The sequence below is a fragment of the Mytilus trossulus genome, chromosome 3, assembly GCF_036588685.1.
Source record: "Mytilus trossulus isolate FHL-02 chromosome 3, PNRI_Mtr1.1.1.hap1, whole genome shotgun sequence".
Lineage (NCBI taxonomy): Eukaryota > Metazoa > Mollusca > Bivalvia > Mytilida > Mytilidae > Mytilus > Mytilus trossulus.
The window spans coordinates 58,018,792-58,036,390 of record NC_086375.1 but is presented as its reverse complement, the minus strand read 5'-3'; the positions used below and the strand labels follow the sequence as shown (position 1 = coordinate 58,036,390).

General features: G+C 31.9%; 1 protein-coding gene across 1 annotated transcript in view; it reads right to left on the bottom strand.

Annotated features, from left to right (window-relative positions):
* Nucleotides 1-17,599, bottom strand: part of LOC134711964 (sodium channel protein para-like) — a 97,299-nt gene that overhangs the window by 49,164 nt on the left and 30,536 nt on the right. The gene's annotated exons all lie outside the window — the stretch shown is intronic.

Below are 17,599 nucleotides of genomic sequence, written 5' to 3'. Positions count from 1 at the left end.
ATAAATATCGTAATATTTTCAAAATGTCTGTCGGTTCTTTGTGTTGGTTGTAGGATGTTTCGTTGATTTGTTAGCATATTTTATCATATTCATACATATTGTTTGAGTTCGTCGTAAGACGGATATAGCTGTGAATGAAAATTTCCACTGGTGTAGTGCTGTAGTTGAATTAAGTCCAGATATGTCACGGTCATAATATGGTTAGGATGTCTATATGTCTATGATGACAAAACACAGATTCCAACATCTCATCTTATGCGTATTCTAACCTATTAACACAATTTTCTAATTGAGAAAAGACAGACCCTTTGTCATATCAAGATCAGATGGGAAACAAATCAAGTAGATTTAGAGAAAATGTCAAGTCAGTCAAGTTATATTAAGAGAAGTGGGAAAAGGCAATTTCTGTTTCGTTATGTTCGAATGGAAAGAATATTTGGTAAGATGTATCTTTTTGTTTCAGATAAAAAGTGGTCAATTTTATGTGATATAAGAAGCAAGTGTTGTACTTACTTACACCGATTCTGTATGCAAAAGATCAATGCATTACTTAGTATGAATTACTATACAGCTATAAAAACTTGTTTGCCTTTATCGTATTGATATTCAAATTTTGACATTGCACATGGTCATGCTTTTCTCAAGCTGTTTATGATATCTTTACACTAGTTCCTTTCAATTAGACAATCATATTGCAGGAATGATACAACATGTTTAACACAACAAGAGCAACAGTCAAAATTAGCGGAGAAAAGAAAGATGAATTCCAGTGAGAGTTAAAGAAAATTACTAGGCGTAGATTGAAATGGATGAATTATAAAAAAAAAACCAACTGATTATTGATTCAACGAAACCAAGAAAAAGATTGAATAAAACTTAGTCCATTATAAAATAATTCGACCGAGCTTAAGAGCTGAGTGTACTTCTTTGGTTTTTTTTTAAAGCAACCAGCTTTTTTCCCTCTTCTTCCCACTCATGGATTTTTTTTCACCCAATGGATTTATGACAGCGGTATATTACTGTTGCCTTTATTCATGTACGATTTTATTCGTTTTATCCCAGTGGTTATTCACAATTGTGAAAGTTCGATGCAGTAGTTCTGTAGGACAATTAGATCCATTTTCTCTGATTCATCAGATACTTTGATCAAAATTTCTTGTAAAAAGATTTATGTGGCCAAATTTTTGATGGAGCACTGTGATTGTCACAACAGAACTAAAGTAACGCCTCCTTTAAAAATATTATAAACTTATGTCACGAAGAAAAAAAAAGAAAGAGAACATACGGTTTCAATGCAGTAGCAGCCCGCAGTAGATCCAATATGTAATGCATTATGATTATCTTGTTGGTACAACCTTTAATATTTAAACCGGAGTGACAATAGTTGAATCACTTTGGAAAACACTTTATTAATATATACTTGTATGTGTTATAGGTGTTTAAAGCAATGTTAAGTACCAGACAGAAACACAAGGAACCAATAACAAGTTTATCCATAGAAGACTAACGGTTATCTAATAAACTGAATATATACTCAGAGGCTTGCCACCAATTAAAACAATGCGTATATATGTATTCACTCGTAACGTTGACAGGATAATTACATAAAATGTAATGAAACTGAACATAAATGAACCAGGAAAAAGCCATTTAAAGTGTATCAAAGTATCATTATTTCAACCATTAACTCCATAAAATTGATTTTCTGCACAATAAAATTACGTAATGGAGAAATTCTTAATGGTCATTTACAATGTTTAGAGTAAATTGATTACTTTAAGCAGATAATCCGCCAGGGAAAAACTGTTTGCAGACATCGTAATCTATTGTGCTGTAACTGCACCTAAATCCACAAAAGATGAGCACAAATAGAGGCAAAATACAGTTGCTAAGCAATACACAGAATAGTGAACCAATAGAATACAATTGACATTTTTTCACGAACAAGAAGTCGCCTACCATGCACTGTTAAACAACCGTAATTAAAAGACAAATGTAATTAAAAATAATTTCAAATTTCAATTCTTTTGAAAAGTTGAACTTGTGTCTAATTCATTTGTCATTTTGAACAATAAAATATTTTTAAACAAATCTTCAAAACGATTAATGGTGCAAATTAGTACTTTCATGATAAAAATATGAGTACAAATATAGAAAAATTTTGATTTCTAGACTACATATGTTCATGTATATGGTTGATGACACTGCTGGTAAACGTTTTATTCTTAAGGGTATTACCCGCCCAGTAGTCTACATGTATGTTCATTTTACTGTAATTTTTAGACTGTAAAAGTTCAGTTATTTCAAAAAAAAAGAATTCTACATTTAGGTAAAGGTGCGTAAGCCATATTTGTCAGAATATTTTTTGGGGGAATTTTTGATTTTTCCGGTCTCAACGTTAACTCATATTTGAAGTTGCGTCCAAACTGTTAACAAAATATTCAACATATTGATTTGAAACACTATCCCATTGCTTGCGATTTTTATCATGATTTTTTGGTAGGGGTTGCTGCTAACCAGGAAGATATTGTACCACAGTTTCCAAATGCTAAAGTTCATGTCATTCTTTCGAAAATTAAACATCTTCTTTGTATATGAGATATAAGTGTCACAGGACATCGGAAATATCCTTTTGCTTGTCAGAACCCTAACCCTGTTGCTTTTCTGGATTGTGAATTGATCGGACACGACGGTTGTTATTAACACGGGAACTATTCACCAATGCGCATCACCTCCGTTTACCAAAGTTTGTGGTGACTTTGCTGTTGCAAATCCATAGTGTTCTGCGTAGAGTTTTGTTATTATTGTTCAATGTTTTTTACGTTTTATTTCTTATGTTTTTTTATCATTGAGTTTTCTGAATTAGTTGGACTGGACTTGATTGCAATGATTGCAATATTGTTATTTTCCTTTTATCTTTTAGAAGTGCCTGATGAAACAAGGTTAAATTCCCGCAATAAATCAAACTGGTTACATTTAAAGATTTCCCCAATCATGACACATTAACAAAGATTTCTTAAGATTATTAGCTAAAAATCGATGCATTTTTTTTTAATATTTGAGATGTCTTGAAATAAAGCGTTACGTTATTGAAATCAGTCAGAAGATTTTAGTGTAAGAGAATGAAAATATTAAAAGAAATACGACAACAAAACAATTAGTCATTTGATGTACATCACGAGAAAGAAACTTTCATTTTGGAAAAAAATATCAGAATCCAATTAAGATATTACACAATATAGCAAATTTCTAAGTTTATGAATTTCTGACAGAACAGAAAACAGCCCATGCTTACAAACACATGACATTGTCCTTACTCAACAGACAGAGAAATACACGTGGTCGTATCGATCCAATTATATTGCATGATACCGTATACATCGACAGATACATGTGTATACCGGTGCCTCCCTAATCTATTGAGAATACCCTAATAGCAACGTTATCTGACTCATATATTGATTTAGCCGTAGGAAATTCTTCCTCAATACATCACAGTCACTTGTTACACAATTTACCAATATTCAATACATAAAACACAGCATCGGTCGATCGAACACGACATTCCAACAGTCATAAAATCAATTATGTAGCTGTGCTGTAGCTGTTTTGTGTAAAAAAAAGAAGTTTTTACACCATCTATTAGCATCTTGGTCTTGGTGATAAATTATATGCACTCGGATAGAAAGCGTAACTAAAATGTAATTTAAACATAGTAAGAAATTGTATGTGAAAACAGTTGATGTTATGTAAATCAATAAAAAAATCAGATTATATTGCAAATTTAAAAAAAAAGGTATTGAAAATTTGAGAAAGATACCACGTTGACTTGCATTTTAATTAAGTGTCCAAAAACTAAATATGTCTGAAATAGAATTATTCTGGGGTTAGCTATCTGTATCACTAATGCGATGAACAACGCACCTGAGGTTATATTGTAGTGACATATATTAACTTTACAAATGAAACGCAAATGGTAAAACCATAGATGTATATATGATATGGTTTTATGCAGTATAACGTATTCTCAACAAGTGTGTAAGCTAGAAATCTCTTTCTAAATTATTAACATCTATTTTATCAGCAATCAAAGACGGACTTCAAAGTTATTGTGAAACTGCCTATTCTAGAGCTGGCGTGAATCAGATGTGGATACTTAAAATTCCAAAGATCTTTTAGAGTACATACAATCTAACTCTCTTTCATCTTGTAATAGTATTAAAAAATAACTTTTCTACTCTTTACACAAATACATGTATTCCACATTCCAAACTAAAAGACAAATTGAAAGAATTGGTATAACATATAATTTCATAAAATTGAATGTCCAATGTAGATATAAGTATCTGGTCTTGGGGAGGGATGCATCCTACTTTGTAAAGGATCACTCTGATTCAAACAAAAAATTCTCTGAAACTGATATTATCAAAATGCTTGGTTTCTTGATTGACAACATATTTGTTACGTTCGGAGGACGTGTTTTTCAACACACTGTCGGCATTCTAAAGGCTACAAATTTTGCACCTCTACTTGCCGACTTGTTTCTTTATTATTATGAGCCTGACTTCATGCAGGAACTGCTTAGGAAGAAAGATAAGAAGTTAGCGATATCCTTTGACTCTACTTTTAGCTATATAGATGATATTCTTTCACTAAATGATTCAAAATTTGGTTACTATGTGGAACGCATCTATCCCATCGAACTAGATATAAAGGATACTACAGATACAGTTAATCTTATATCTTGACCTACATCTAGATATTAACAATGAGGGTCGTTTGAAAACAAAACTTTACGACAAAAAAGATTATTTCAGCTTTCCAATTGTAAAATTTCCATTTCTTAGTAGCAACATTCCAGCAGCACCTGCTTATCTATGATGGGTTTATTTCCGTAGTATATATCTCCCAATTTATACGATATTTCAGTGCTTGCTATTAAACCAAGAGTTCCAAATGGGGAAGTTGAAATCATCCCTTCGTAAATTTTATGGACACCATCACGAGTTGGTTGACCGTTATGGAATAACCGTTTCACAAATAATATCGGATATTTTCCTTACATCGTAACTACAATCCCCTTCCCTTTCGTGAATGAGACCTACCGAATTAGACTATTTACCGGATTCGTTATCACATAAGCAACACGACGGGTGCCACATGTGGAGTAGGATCTGCTGACCCTTCCGGAGCACCTGAGATCACCCCTAGTTTTTGGTGGGGTTCGAGTTGTTTATTTTTTAGTGTCTATGTTGTGTCATTTGTACTATTGTTTGTCTGTTTGTCTTTTTTTATATTTAGCCATAGAGTTGTCAGTTTATTTTCGATTTATGAGTTCGACTGTCCCTTTGGTATCTTTCGTCCTTCTTTTAAAGAAAAAGAAGAAGCTAAAATTTAAATATGATATTAATGTCATTTATCAGAGTACTGTCTTTTGAGCATGTGATAAATTGTATATCATAAAATTCATTGCGTCTTTTATGATGTTTGGTAATATGTGACCGTTCCATACATTCTTCTTGCAGTCCGCATATAGAATCATTTCCATAACAGCATAGACAATGCAATTTATTTGCGCGCTCATGTTATCAATTGCTTGGGTTATAGTTATTTCTTTTATCATTCTGGATAAAGTTACGATTGAATTCAAAGTTTTTCTTCCAATAGAAATGATATAAAAAAAATTACTACGCATTTTAATTTGTGACATTAAAGCTCTTAAATATGATGTTTATGTTCGTCACTTTGAACTTGTATTTCCCGTGTAAACTTTTACTATGTCTGTTTTTTTCGTTTGTTCGTGTTGAATAAGCCGGATTCGCCAAATAGTGTGTATTACCATTAGTTAGTACCATATTCAAAGAAAAGAGACAATATATAAATCAATAATCGTGTTTGTTAAGAACCTTCAACGGCAATAATTTAAGAGCTGTTTCCTCTTATATTACTCCGTCCACAAACAGTTGTTATTATTTTAATTGTTTGGTGGTTTTCATGTCCAATGATTCTATAGAAAATAGCTATCAATTATTAAGAAGTACATGTGCATGACCCATTACATTTAATGTGCATGACACATAATATAAATGTGCACAAGTAGATAGAAGAATTCAGGTACAAAGATTTACAAACTTATTGATTAAGTTGCCTTTTATAACGGCGGTCTACAAAAACTAGTTATTACATTTAAATAAATATCTTATGCATATGATTATACATAACCGTTATCTTCTACTACTTTAGTATTCAATAACAACATAAAAAGCAGTAAATATATTCATCATAGATAACAGGCTTAACATTCTGTACACCAGACGTGCTATTCGTCTGCAAATGCTGAACAGTAACACATGAATAAAACAATATACCATTTGCACAAAACTCGAACTTTACAGCAGCTGTGTCTTGCCTGTACTTTTGCATAGTTCAGAATGTTGGAGGATGACAGAACACGGTCAAAACAAGCTGTCTGTACCAAAAGTTTGAGAACCGGGATTCTGAGAATATGTTGGCCACAAAAAGTTTCAAACGAGAACCTTTTTGCAGATGCTAACATATAGCCATAACTATAATGAGAAGACGCTGGGTGTGGATTGACTATGTCCTACGGAAATATCAAGGGAATATCACAAAGACAGCACTACACTGGACCCCAGAAGGTAAAATATACCAGGATTGGCAATTTTACATTAGCGTCAGACACGCGTTTCGTAGATGCAAAAGACTGATCAGTCAATGATGCTCGAATACAAAAAATTATAAAGGCCAAAATAAAGTATGAACTTTAAGAGCATTGAGGACCAAAAGTTCTTCAAAGTTTTGTCAAATATACCTAATGTTATCTATTCCTAAGACAGAAAAAAAAATTCGTGTTTCAAAACTTTTAAGTTTTATAAACGGTTAACTATGACCTGGTCCATATCAATGATGATTCAACACAGAAATGCTGACTACTGGGCTGGTGATACCTTCCGAGAGAACAAACTTCACCAGCAGTGTCACGGACCCAGTGGTTGTACATGAACTCATCAGCAGTGGCATCATTGAATGCTTTGTTTCAATTACTGAAAAAATCATTCACAAAAGACATGAGTACAGATATTGTGAATTGGTGAAATAGAAAGTTTGGTTGTGAGGTACGATTTCACTTTCTGCAGGAATTAAATAAAAATGGTAGTTCACGTCCAGCATTTAAAGGTCATATCATTTAACATTTAAATTGAGCAACCATGTAAACGACTTAACCTACAAAACATATACCAATATACAGGATATTATTGATTGATAATAGCTTTATGATCAATTTTTATACTTATAGTTTGAGAAAAGACTTTTAGTAAGTTGTTCTATCTCACAAGGTTATCCCGTACGGTTCCTACCGCCGTTCTATAAACATCTTAAAAGCTGTACAGATGTTTTTATTGAAAAGGGCACTTTTTATTCTTTGGTGCAGTATGATACATATGATATTGTTTTGATGTCCTTAATATCAGAGTTTAATTAACTGATTTTTACTTTATGCTATTTAATGTCCCCAATTTACATAATTAAATGGGGTTGCATCTCTAAGAAAATAGGTGCTAATGTCATATAATCGATAATGTTAAAGTCTCTGTTATTGTTTCTCCTTCATATTTGTCGAGAGTTGTGCAATTAAGAGCACGACATATGATAAGAGATTTTTCTATTTTTGAAGACCATATTTCAACTGATTGAAATGTTACAATTTGGGTCCTGATGGATTTAAGTATACAGTAAATTTCATTTTGTTTTGGATTTTGTGTCCAGTTGTTTGCTGTCTTATTCAAGTATACAGCACATTTCATTTGGTTTGATATAGATTTGTAAATAATGTAAACAAAACTTCAACAATATCATAAAACTTATGTGGGAGAAATTCATTCAGATTTATTGATATATAACGATTGTTTCACGCTTTTCTGATCAAATGTTCTAAAGACCATTGGCATCAATTATATAATCAACAAGCGACAGAGTATAACTTTACTTGCTATGAGAATATGGTATCAATTATAAAAAATACTTCATTCATACAGAGGGTACTTGGTAGACATTGATATCGTGTCAAGATAACATTGTCAAATAAAACCTAAATCGCTACTAGACAATACAGCAGCTAACGCAAAATGCCATGATACAGAATGGTCTTTTTAAATCTGTATGATGATATATACATGAAGCAAATAATTTACAAGAATAAGCGTGTGGACAAAAAATAAATATTTGAGAATTCAAATTGTGTGCGTAAGTAAAAATTTCTAGTTGTATTCTCCCTTTTTTTATATATATATTTACACTGATAGAATACAACACCATCATTACCATAGATGGGTGTTTTACTACCATGATGAAAGATAAATCCAACGTATAAAGTATTTTCTTTTGATTACTTCCTTTGTACTTTTTTTTAATATCTTATTATCATAAGTAAGTTGGAATCGAACAAGTGTAAGACATTGATGCGGTTTCAAGATTGCGATAATATCCAACATAATGTTGTGCTTGTTTATCAATAATAGTCCTTCTCCTGTTGTAAACTACCCATCAATGTTAACATAAAACAATATCTAGGTATATATTTATCACTGCCTCATCAAATGTATGAATAATACCACAGATAAAGGCTAAATAAACATAAAAACTTTGAAACGTGTATGTTCGCACGACAACGCAGATATACATGTATGTAATATATATTTGATATAAGGTAAAAACTATTCAAACCATTTATTTACATATATAATGTATATAACTTAAACATCTGTACCAAACAAAAAGTACTGGCCAGCTTATTTAGAAATTGACAATGAGGGTTGGTTAAAAAAACCATTACGACAAACAAGGTGATTTCAGCTCCCCAATTGTGAACTTTTCATTTCTATGTAGCAACATTCCAGCAGCGCTTGCATACGGAGTATAATTCTCCCAATTGATACGATATTCCCGCGCTTTTTGCATTTTCTATCATGATATTCTTGTTTGAGGGTTGATTCTCACAGGGAAGCTATTAAACCAAGAGTTCCAAATGATGAAGATGAAATTATCCCTTCGTAAATTTTACGGACGCCATCACGAGTCAGTTGACCGTTATGGAATAACCGTTTCACAGATGATATCGGATATGTTACTTACGTCGTAACTAGAATCCCCTGACCTTTGCATGAATGTGCCCTACCGAATTAGACTATTTACCGGATTTGCTATAACATGAGCAACACGACGGGTGTCACATGTGGATCAGTTTCTGCTTACTCTTCCGGAGTACCTGAGATCACCCCCAGTTTTTGATGGGGTTCGTCTTGCTCAGTTTTTAGTTTGACTATGTTGTTGGTCGTGTACTATTATTTGTCCGTTTGTCTTTTTCATGTTAAGCCTTGGCGTTGTCAGTTTATTTTCGATTTATGAGTTTGACTATTACTCCGGTATCTTTCGCACATCTTTTATTAAGTTAAATAACCTTTGACCAGAGATAAAAAAACCCACACAAAATAAAAGTTACGAGTCGAAACGGTTGTATAAACTCTTATGATGTCAAACTGAGTATTACAAGCTGTCATAAAATATGAAATATTTAAAAGAATAGGACATATCTAGTATAACCTTATTTTCGTTCTTGAACTATATTATCGTTAAATATGTGATAGTTATCATTTAAAATACTTATGATACATGTAACATCCATGCTATAAGTTAGTGGTGAAAATTTCCTATAAATTTGAGATCCTGAGACAGTTCAAAAAGTTACTTGAAATAATTCGTATTTATGCACAAAATAATTTATAAAGAAAGATTATTAATGCAAAACGGAAACACCGGTTCTCTTTATTTTATGATAAATGTCAAATAATAATGAGTTTAAAGTTTCTTTCGTAATCGAATCACATCTCCGTGGTAATGGCGTACATGTAGCATGCCTTCCTCACGTGCAGAAGGTGATATTTGATCCCCGGCCAGGTTAAACGAATGAATTTAAGACTAGAAACAATATAAGGTGTCCGAGCATGGTTACTTTTCGTCATGTGGATAGAAACCATGTTTTCTAGCATGTTACCAAATATTAATATGCCATAAAGTCATGGTCCTTAAGCTGTATTAGTATATATATGACAAAAAGGGTTTATACCACTGGCACTGTCCCAGGATAGGGGAGGGTTGGGATCCCGCTAACATTTTTAACCCCGCCACATTATTTATGTATGTGACTGTCTCAAGTCAGGAGCCTGTATTTCAGTGGTTGTCGTTTGTTAATGTTTTACATATTTGTTTTTCGTTCATTTTTTTCTTATACAAATAAGGCCGTTAGTTTTCTCGTTTGAATTGTTTTACATTGTCATATCGGGGTCTATTATAGCTGACTATGCGGTATGGGCTTTTTTCATTGTTAAAGGCCGTACGGTGACCTATAGTTGTTAATTTGTGTGTCATTTTGGTCTCTTGTGGAGAGTTGTCTCATTTGCAATCATACCACATCTTTTTTTTTATATGCATAACATTATAATAGAAAGAACAATAATTGTAGACAATACTCCAGACTAAGCATAACATCAACCTTCTTCCTCGACAAAAATAGACATCTATGTGGTATAAGCTTTGCTCATTGCTGAAGGCCGTACGGTGACCTATAATTATTTATTTCTAGGTCATTTTGGTCTCTTATGGAGAGTTGTCTCATCAGCAATCATACCACATCTTCTTTTTTTTATATCTGTTATTAGAACTTTTGTGACATACAGAAAATTGAAAATGTGAAGTAAACCTGAAGTATTCTTCATTTTGGAAGTACAAATATTATTTGTTAGTGATAGACTAAATATAGATTGATAGAAAAATATATACATATAGGCCAATACTTTGTGCATCTTTTTATAGAAGTAAAAAACACTTGTTTTTCGCTCAATATAATAAAAAATTACCAAGTCCAGAAAACAGCCCATTAAATCTTTACAACACATAAATGACACCAAACATGTAAACGAGTCGCAGTCATTAATATAAGTAACAAGGATATTTCATACAATTTCCCTACGGCACCTATATCAATCTTGTTAAGCTCATTAAATCAAAAAGCATTTGTTGGTCGTGGTTGCTGCTTGGTAAATACATGTAAAAAAACTAAAAAAAATAATAAATTATGCTTAACTTGGAGACAATCACCACTTAAGAGTCGACTAAGTTTAAACTAAGTTTGCATTGATAAATGGGTAGTTCCTTCTTAAACAATTGGACTTTATAGATCACGGATGTCACAGCATTAGACAAAAATCATTAACTGTGAAATATAGAAATAACTATGGAAGACTATTCTACTCAGAACGGAAATCGTTGAAATAATCATAGTTTATTGTGTTCGACTATCCTCAATGGTATGGCAATACTTGGTTTAATATAATACATCATCCTCCAAGTATGACAATCATGTGGTGAATCCCTTTTCCCTATCCACACCAACCCCTTTACCCCCTAAAAAAAGAAGACGAAAATAGTATAAATTAATATGGTTATTTTGGTCACCAATTTATTAAGCACGTTATTGTTTATGTCAATTATTAAAGTAACTCAAGTTTAAAGAAACTCAAATTTCTGTAAATTCTTAAACGTAACTCAAGTTTCTATCAATCCTGAAAAAGTTACTCAAGTTTCTGTCAACCCTTGAAGTGACTCAAATATGATGCGCGCAATCATGATCCATCAGCGTATTAAATGTGCTAATTGAATATCATCACATTAATAGTACACTTGTATCCGTCCATTTACTACAGAAACATGATATATTATTAATCTGTCAGAACATAGATTGAGTTATGAAAATTCCATGAACGAATGTACAGGATAAATTAATAACACATTTCCCGCAATTAGTATCCAATTATCACACAATTAAGGATGATTTATCTGCATGTGTGTCATACATACTCTTATCAATGAGAACACATGGCACTCCTGTACTAGAGCACATCTATGTTTGAAAACATATGTGCTCATACACGAGATCTAAACGTAAGAGGAATATCTCTTGAAAAGTGGTTGACAAATGATAATTGAAATGACATTTCCCATGCTTTATCTCGTATTACTATTAGTATCCGGCTTTAAATATTTAATTATGACATATATAAATGTATACAATCAAAAAGCTAATGAAAAATTAAGATAACGCGTTATAAATCTGGATCGGCCGAACCGCTTTTTCGTTATTGTCTGCAAAGGGAAGGTCAAACCAAATGCTTTCACAAACCATGCAGAAGGGTTAGACAAGGTTTTTTTTTCTTTGCTTTATCCTTCTAAAATACTAGAACAAAACAACATAGAGAATAACAAAAAAAAAACATTAGGGAAAGGCTTTCCTTATCAGATCGACACACGGCAAAACAACAAATAAATGACACAAAGTACCGATTCAAGATTACTCTGAAGTTACTAAAAGCTAGGTCAAAGCCTTATTTTTATCTAGAAATAATCAAAATTTTCAATCAGTTCACCTTGAACGTTTTTGATATTAAAACACCGAAAGCTGTCTAAAAATACCTGACCTTATGCAAAGCCAATATATATAATCATCGAAGAACGAACGACCAGATGCATATATGTATATCAAGTTAATTAAAATCTATAAAATCTGGGGAAAATTCACACATCTTAAGAAAGATACCGACAGAACATCAACGTAAAAAAAGGAAAAATAACAATAAGGAACAAACATCTGCCTTTTTTGTCATAAGTTTTAGTATCTTCAATTTAAATTCCATTTATATCTTAATAATTTATTAGAAACGGACTTGATAAGAAAATGGATAAAATATCTTTATGCATATTAAAACGTTTCAGTATGCAAATGTATGATTTTCAATAGTACTAAAAACGTCCTGAGTGACATTTTATTGTTTAGAACACTGGAGCAAACATTCGAAACTTTCAAAAAGCTATAAAACATGCAAGTACTTACACTAACACCAGACTACTCGCATAAAATAACAAAAACCAAGCATGGTCGAATCTGAGAATTTGGAATAATTTAATTATTTCATTTTTCATTTGATCGTGTCTTTCATAATCCCGAATTAATCCGAAATCAATTTTTGAATCAACTGTTTCGTGAAGTCAAATAAGTGTCATAATAAGTCAACACTAGTCATTACTGGAACGGTAATTTGCTTACAAAATCATTAAATCGTCTCACTGTAGAACTCCACAAATGTATTCGATAATCCATTATCATTAATATAATATTGGATTGGTATGTCTACTGATGCTCTCTTGTGCAACCACTGTTTCTAATTAGTATGTGCAGGTAGCCTCTTGTGACTTACTAAACTTAATAGGAAAAATCCAGTAAAATGGATTTTAGAAAATAATAGACAGATAGCCGAATAAGATAAACACAAAATGTCATCTTATTGTATTTAGAGTTGTAATATTAATTTATTTAGTAATACGTAACTATGTATTCACTTAGTGGGGACATCACGTGGAATTGTCGGTATATGCATATAGGGATATAAAACCAAAACGAGTGGTTTTTATACTACATTAAGACACTCCAGCACTTTAATCGATAACTAGAAGTCTCATAAAGTGCACAGTTTTGCAGCTAGTAAGTAAACATTGAAACGAATCAATAAAAACATGAAGAAAAAACGGAATTGTTCATTGCAATTTTTACCTGAAATGATATGAAGAAAATCGGAATTATTCAAAACCTGTACATGTATGCAACGGCGACGTAAGAATTTAGTAAAATTTTGCAACTATATATCTAATAGGATCATCGAAGGTTGTCGACACTTCCGTTATTCACAGCTTCTTTTTTTCATTCGAGGTGGGGGAGGGAAGGTAAAATGGGAGTGTGAGATCATTTCTGTCAGCGCAAACGAGTTAAATCTCAAAAGCAAAACTTACCGACTTAATCGAATAAAACGGTTCGAGTATATGATATGGTATGATTGCAATAAAGTATTCATTCTTTCATTATATGTCTAAAACTGCAACGAGTTTTTAAATTTATAATACTTTGCGAAGGTCGAAATATTGCCCCATAATACTATCTTCATTTAAGATGGATACTTGCAAGTTATAAAACTCGTTTGTCTTCGTATATCATGCACTGTCATATATTTTTACTCACTCGGTGAACTTTTGCATCTGTTATTTCATTTGTTCATCCCAATGATTTTTAGATTAAATTTGTAATGACATATAATTTGTCGTATTGCAAACTACATTGCACTTTGTTCCCACTTTTTATCGGATATTTTTTCTAGGTTTTGCTTTAGCAAACCATGCATGCTTTTTTTGTTTGTTGTTGCTTTACTTTTGGGGTTCCAATTGTTCAGTAACTTCCATTAAACCTCGTATTAAAATATAATATATTATTTTTTGTACAATGTTATTATGCATCTCTTATTACATGTTTTGTTTGGGGATTTCTCTAAATATATCATTGACTTTACCATTGTTTTATTTGGATGCAGGCTAGGATCATTTGTTTAATTTGGAGGCAAACTATCTTTTTGGGTGCTCTGCTCGCTGTTCGTTTAGTTTCATTGGCAATCATAACACATCTTTGTCTTTTTATATTATTGTTATTTGTACAAATGGTAGAAGTAATAAATAATATAGCTAAACCAAAACATTATCCCATTAATATAATGCTTCGAACAGATGAAACAATATATCACCAAATGTTGTATTGCATTGTTCTGCTGTCAATTTTGTTCCAATCATTTATGAATACAAGGAGATTTGAGGTTCTTAAGGAGCAATGTAACTACATGAAGAAAATGAGTTTTCGGGTAAATTTTCACAAGATACTGGTAGCCAAATAAATATGTAGCCACAAAGATATCAGTGAAAAAGAACATAATGACAGATTTTTCTAAAACATTATCAAACATAATTATCTATGATTCTTTTTATATCGAATTTATATGTTTAGTGGAATTAAACATTTATATACAATCCCTTTACTAGTATCTATTTTAAAATATAACTGCATAAGCAATTGTGATCAATTCAGTATATTGTAATCTATTTGTTTTCAAAAATAAACTAGTTGAGTTTGGTTTTTTTCCGAAACGTTTCTGCAAACAATTACTCCATTTACTTGAGTCATCACTTTAAGATATAGAAAAACAGAAATGTGGTACAAATTAAACAACTGTTTGAAATAGCGGATATACTTAAACAATTATTGGTCATATATGACCTGCAACAATAGACAAAGCCCATACAAGTAGTCCACTATAAAAGGTCTAGCCATGACAGAATAAGAAACAATTTAAAAGATTTAGTACCAGAAACAACTAAATTAGCCTTATTTTAACATATCCTGTATCAAGCCAGGCTCGTTCAAATACAGAAAAGAGTCGGGAGGAAAAGGGGCGTCATGAATCCCTAGAGATATGTAAACTGCCTATAATAAAACACATTAAAACATTGTTCATCTCTATCTTCAGAGGTCTGTTGGTGTTTGAGTCTTTGGGTTTACTTACACAATTTACGTAACCTCTTAGTTTATTAAAAAAAAATATATTTTTGTACACAATCTATTATTTCTTTAGATAGGTTCAAAACGAAATTAGCTTCTTGTTACATCAATCATGTGCAATTGGAATCTGCGATACATTAGATCGAGTTTTGTTAAAAGCCCTATAGCTGTAACTAGGCCTAATTTCAGAGTACTTCAAAAGTATGGAACCATCTATGGAACTAAATCTACTCAACAGAATTTACAGCAGTGTGAAGCGAGTAGAAGGTATTTATTTTTCGATGCCAAATCTTGGAAGCGATAAATTGGTATAAATAATGATATTAGTCGCCATAAATCAAATGTGTACAAAAGCTGCACACATTTTATTGTTCATCAATTCTATCGGTAAATCATAAATACTCTGGCCTTAACTGCTCATATACTAGTATACAGTTTAGAGAAACTTCTTGTATTAATGAATGAAATATTGGATATACACCAAAAAATGCAGCTGACACGTAAAAGTCAAAAGACTCATCCGGAGGTCAGCAAGTCGTCTTCATTTAAAGACAGGTGTCTGTGCAATATAGATCAAGCTCTAAAACGTTCTGAATCTACTCTAGAGAGACGAAAGTTTTAAAATTCTCCAAAATACTCCAGTTTACACTTAATTACCTTTAGGGGAAGAGGGTATAAATACTATCACTGACGATGTTCTTAATCACGGACAGGCAGGCGCATGAACAAGTGACCAGACTACACTTGTTCAAAATATAATTGTGTTGGTTCGTCAAGGCCCCCACTTTTTTTGATTTATTAAAAACCGAAAAGTTTGATGAAACTTAACAATATTTGAAATCAAAACATGTTGGAGCGAATATCTAACAATCGAATTTTGTAAACAATTTATTTCAAATAAACACAAATAATATTAAACACCACTCAATGCTTTTTAAGGCAATTTTGATATCAAGGACATCATGGCAAAGCATGATATATGATAAGAGCCATAGGGAGAGAGTAATACAAGGCCACTTTTTAGTTCCTTGAACTTTTAAAATATATGAAATTATATATCCTTCTCATAATTATGTCCTTAAGACATAAACTAATAGATATATGATATTTTTATTATGAGAATTATATTTGATATTTGATCTGCATTATTTGCTGTTTTCCTGCAAGACTTCTGAATGCTAGAAGCAAATGATCGACAAAAAATCAAAATGATATATAAATACTGATATATGACTGAATATCATAAAAGAATCAGCAGCAGTTATTTAAAAGATTAATAGTTCTTTTTGTGTCGATTTCAGGAGCAAAACCAATTGAATTATCATATTCATTTTCCCTCTACGTGTTATTTTAGATTTTGCCGAGGGCATCCGGAACAAATTAAATGGAGAATGTCGTATATGATAGGTAATTCAGAATGCTCCAAGTACATTGAACAATAGAAACAAATACGTGCATCATTTGATTATTTTAATAAAAGTAAAAACACAAAAATACTAAACTCCGAGGAAAATTCAAAAAGGAAAATCAAAAATCAAAAGGCAAAATCAAAAGTCCAAACACATCAAACGAATGGATAATAACTGTCATATTCCTGACTTTGTACAGGCCTTTTTCTAATGTAGAAAATGATGGATTGAACCTGGTTTTATAGCTAGCTAAACCTCTCACTTTTATGAAAGTCGCATCAAATTCCATTACATTGTCAACGATGAATGAACAAAACAAACATACAAGAGTAAAAATGTCAAAAATAGGGGTACAGCAGTCAATAATGTGTTATCATCTTAAACGTTCGTATAATTTCACACCATACAATTATTGGTCTGTATTTATCTCAGGGTATTGCTGTATCAAATTGGGCTTTCATATTTTACAACCTATTTATTCTGCAAGAAATGTAAATATCGATATGAATGCAATATATATTCTTAGGACACCAAATTTTACTTCTTGATAACACTTGATTGAATGTTGTTAGCTAAAGACCAGTGTTTACAATAATATTTTGCTTACATTTTAAAATCTCATTTGAATTCGAAATATTAATAATAACGATAATCAGATACTCCAGGATATACGAGAAACATGTCA